Source organism: Salvelinus fontinalis, chromosome 39 (genome assembly GCF_029448725.1).
Source record: "Salvelinus fontinalis isolate EN_2023a chromosome 39, ASM2944872v1, whole genome shotgun sequence".
Classification (NCBI taxonomy): domain Eukaryota; kingdom Metazoa; phylum Chordata; class Actinopteri; order Salmoniformes; family Salmonidae; genus Salvelinus; species Salvelinus fontinalis.
In genome coordinates, this window is record NC_074703.1 from 27,122,732 (window position 1) to 27,127,731 (window position 5,000).

Here is a 5,000-nt window from a genome sequence, read left to right on the forward strand (position 1 = left end):
GAACCATGTTGTCTTCTTCACCACCATCATCATCCTCAACTCTCTAGACTGGGAAGAACCATGTTGTCTTCACCACCATCATCATCCTCAACTCTCTAGACTGGGAGAAGAACCATGTTGTCTTCTTCACCACCATCATCATCCTCAACTCTCTAGACTGGGAAGAAGAACCATGTTGTCTTCATCACCATCATCATCATCCTCAACTCTCTAGACTGGGAAGAAGAACCATGTTGTCTTCATCACCATCATCATCATCCTCAACTCTCTAGACTGGGAAGAAGAACCATGTTGTCTTCACCACCATCATCATCCTCAACTCTCTAGACTGGGAAGAACCATGTTGTCTTCACCACCATCCTCATCCTCAACTCTCTAGACTGGGAAGAAGAACCATGTTGTCTTCACCACCATCATCATCCTCAACTCTCTAGACTGGGAGGAAGAACCATGTTGTCTTCACCACCATCATCATCATCCTCAACTCTCTAGACTGGGAAGAACCATGTTGTCTTCTTCACCACCATCCTCATCCTCAACTCTCTAGACTGGGAAGAAGAACCATGTTGTCTTCTTCACCACCATCCTCATCCTCAACTCTCTAGACTGGGAAGAACCATGTTGTCTTCTTCACCACCATCCTCATCCTCAACTCTCTAGACTGGGAAGAAGAACCATGTTGTCTTCTTCACCATCATCATCATCCTCAACTCTCTAGACTGGGAAGAAGAACCATGTTGTCTTCATCACCATCATCATCATCCTCAACTCTCTAGACTGGGAAGAAGAACCATGTTGTCTTCACCACCATCCTCATCCTCAACTCTCTAGACTGGGAAGAAGAACCATGTTGTCTTCACCACCATCATCATCCTCAACTCTCTAGACTGGGAAGAACCATGTTGTCTTCACCACCATCATCATCCTCAACTCTCTAGACTGGGAGGAAGAACCATGTTGTCTTCACCACCATCATCATCCTCAACTCTCTAGACTGGGAAGAAGAACCATGTTGTCTTCACCACCATCATCATCCTCAACTCTCTAGACTGGGAGGAAGAACCATGTTGTCTTCACCACCATCATCATCCTCAACTCTCTAGACTGGGAAGAAGAACCATGTTGTCTTCACCACCATCATCATCCTCAACTCTCTAGACTGGGAGGAAGAACCATGTTGTCTTCACCACCATCATCATCATATAAAATGTAACAAAGGCCTGCCCTTCAAAGCCACGTAGTAAAGGATGGTATTGTGTTGTATTGTATTGATGAGCCCTTAGAGAGAAAGCAGCTTAAGACTAATGCTTTAGCTGGACAGAACAGTTATGAAACCTGGACCATCAGCCCTGACTAGAAAATCTGTCTGAAAAATATCAACAGATCAGATTAATAATCTGAGAGAGAGAGAGAGAGAGGGAGAGAGAGAGAGAGAGAGAGAGAGACAGAGAGAGACAGAGAGAGAGACAGAGACAGAGACAGAGAGAGAGAGAGACAGAGACAGAGACAGAGAGAGACAGAGAGCGAGAGAGAGAGAGAGAGACAGAGAAAGACAGAGAGAGACAGAGATAGAGACAGAGACAGAGACACAGAGAGAGAGACAGAGAGCGAGAGAGAGACAGAGACAGAGACAGAGAGAGAGAGAGACAGAGAGAGAGAGAGACAGAGACAGAGAGAGAGAGAGACAGAGACAGAGAGAGACAGAGAGCGAGAGAGAGAGACAGAGAAAGACAGAGAGAGAGAGACAGAGACAGAGACAGAGACAGAGACAGAGACACAGAGAGAGAGACAGAGAGCGAGAGAGAGACAGAGACAGAGACAGGGACACAGAGACACAGAGACAGAGACTGATGAGTGCTACAGTCCATTCCTTCATCATTGTATATTGTAATAGATACTGTGTAATATATACAGCCCCCTGTAGCTTCATCACTGTATGTAGTAATAGATACTGTGTAATATATACAGCCCCCTGTAGCTTCATATCTGAGTCTATGGTCTCTATCTGAGTCTAAGGTCTCTATCTGAGTCTATGGTCTCTATCTGAGTCTATGGTCTCTATCTGAGTCTATGGTCTCTATCTGAGTCTATGGTCTCTATCTGAGTCTAAGGTCTCTATCTGAGTCTATGGTCTCTATCTGAGTCTAAGGTCTCTATCTGAGTCTATGGTCTCTATCTGAGTCTATGGTCTCTATCTGTGTACAGCTAGAGCTGCACACATGTTTCCTGAATAGAAATGATGATGTCAGTGTCCTAAAAAGGTACCCTATTCCCTACTTAGTGCACACATTTTATACCAGAGTCATATGGGCCCTGGTCGAAAGTAGTGCAGGTAGAAAGTAGTGCACTATATAGGGAATATGGCTTTGGTCAACAGTAGTGCACTATATAGGGAATAAGGCTCTGGTCTAAAGTAGTGCACTACATAGGGAATAGGGTGCCATTTGGGATGCAGAGGATATCATCATGTGATAAAGAGGGGCATTGAGGTGATGACGAGGAGGAGGATGAGGTGTGAGGAGACTGAAGGACTAGATCGTGAGAATTATATCACCTCTTTGTCACGTTGGCCGTGTGTGCGTGCGTGCGTGCGTGCGTGCGTGTGTGTGTGTGTGGGCATGAGTGAATATGTGGAGGACTCGATGATGAGTCCGATGATGAGTCCGGGCCTCTCTCCTCATGATTAGACCGGGCCTCTCTCCTCATGATTAGACCGGGCCTCTCTCCTCATAGCATCATGATGAGACCGGGCCTCTCCCCTCATATCATCATGATGAGACTGGCCCTCTCTCCTCATGATGAGTCCGGGCCTCTCTCCTCATATCATCATGATGAGTCCGGGCCTCTCTCCTCATATCATCATGATGAGGCCGGGCCTCTCTCCTCATATCATCATGATGAGACCGGGCCTCTCTCCTCATATCATCATGATGAGACCGGGCCTCTCTCCTCATATCATCATGATGAGACCGGGCCTCTCTCCTCATATCATCATGATGAGGCCGGGCCTCTCTCCTCATAGCATCATGATGAGGCCGGGTCTCTCTCCTCATATCATCATGATGAGACCGGGCCTCTCTCCTCATATCATCATGATGAGACCGGGCCTCTCCCCTCATATCATCATGATGAGACTGGCCCTCTCTCCTCATGATGAGTCCGGGCCTCTCTCCTCATAGCATCATGATGAGACCGGGCCTCTCCCCTCATATCATCATGATGAGACTGGCCCTCTCTCCTCATGATGAGTCCGGGCCTCTCTCCTCATATCATCATGATGAGACTGGGCCTCTCTCCTCATATCATCATGATGATACTGGGCCTCTCCCCTCATATCATCATGATGAGACTGGGCCTCTCTCCTCATATCATCATGGCACTTATCGTAAGAGTAGGGGTGTTAACCCCGGTGTCCTGGCTAAATTCCCAATCTGGCCCTCAAACCATCATGGGCACCTAATAATCCCCAGTTTACAATTGGCTCATTCATCCCCCTCCTCTCCCCTGTAACTATTCCCCAGGTCGTTGCTGCAAATGAGAACGTGTTCTCAGTCAACTTACCTGGTAAAATAACGGTAAAATAAAAAATAAAAAAAATGAGGCCGGGCCTCTCTCCTCATATTATCATGATGAGGCCGGGCCTCTCTCCTCATATCATCATGATGAGACCGGGCCTCTCTCCTCATATCATCATGATGAGACCGGGCCTCTCTCCTCATATCATCATGATGAGACCGGGCCTCTCTCCTCATATCATCATGATGAGACCGGGCCTCTCCCCTCATAGCATCATGATGAGTCCGGGCCTCTCGCCTCATATCATCATGATGAGACCGGGCCTCTCTCCTCATATCATCATGATGAGGCCGGGCCTCTCTTCTCATAGCATCATGATGATACTGGGCCTCTCTCCTCATATCATCATGATGAGGCCGGGCCTCTCTTCTCATAGCATCATGATGATACTGGGCCTCTCTCCTCATATCATCATGATGAGGCCGGGCCTCTCTTCTCATATCATCATGATGAGGCCGGGCCTCTCTTCTCATATCATCATGATGAGACCGGGCCTCTCCTCATATCATCATAATGAGACTGGGCCTCTCCCCCCATAGCATCATGATGAGACCGGGCCTCTCTCCTCATAGCATCATGATGAGGCTGGGCCTCTCTCCTCATATCATCATTAGACCGAGACACATAAACTTACATCAGTTGATTTACCATCATACACTGCTGTGGCACTGAGACTGGATAGTGCAAATAGACTGTTCAACACGATCTATAAAACACACCCTAAACACAGTCAGCCTGTTTGATGTAGGTGTTTGTATGTAAGAGAGAGAGAGAGAGAGAGAGAGAGAGAGAGAGAGAGAGAGAGAGAGAGAGAGAGAGAGACAGAGAGAGAGAGAGAGAGAGAGAGAGAGAGAGAGAGAGAGAGAGAGAGAGAGAGAGAGAGAGAGAGAGAGAGAGAGAGAGAGAGAGAGAGAGAGACAGAGAGAGAGAGAGAGAGAGAGAGAGAGAGAGAGAGAGAGAGAGAGAGAGGGAGACAGAGAGAGACAGAGAGAGACCGAGACAGAGATAGAGACAGAGATAGAGAAAGAGAGACACAGACAGACAGACAGACAGACAGACAGTTCAACAGTTAAGAACAGGTAGTACTGTAGTCTCTACTACTCAATCAGTACGACAGCTACAGTTAAGAACAGGTAGTACTGTAGTCTCTACTACTCAATCAGCACGACAGCTACAGTTCAGTACTGTAGTCTCTCTCTCTCTCTCTCTCTCTCTCTCTCTCTCTCTCCACTCTAACTCTCCACTCTAACTCTCCACTCTCACTCTCCACTCTCACTCTCCACTCTCACTCTCCACTCTGACTCTCCACTCTGACTCTCCACTCTGACTCTCCACTCTGACTCTCCACTCTCCACTCTAACTCTCCACTCTAACTCTCCACTCTAATTCTCCACTAACTCTCCACTCTAAGACTCCACTCTAAG

General features: G+C 47.4%; 1 protein-coding gene across 1 annotated transcript in view; it reads left to right on the top strand.

Moving 5' to 3' along the window:
• Window positions 1-5,000, top strand: part of LOC129838731 (uncharacterized) — a 9,253-nt gene that overhangs the window by 3,938 nt on the left and 315 nt on the right. The window lies entirely within an intron of this gene.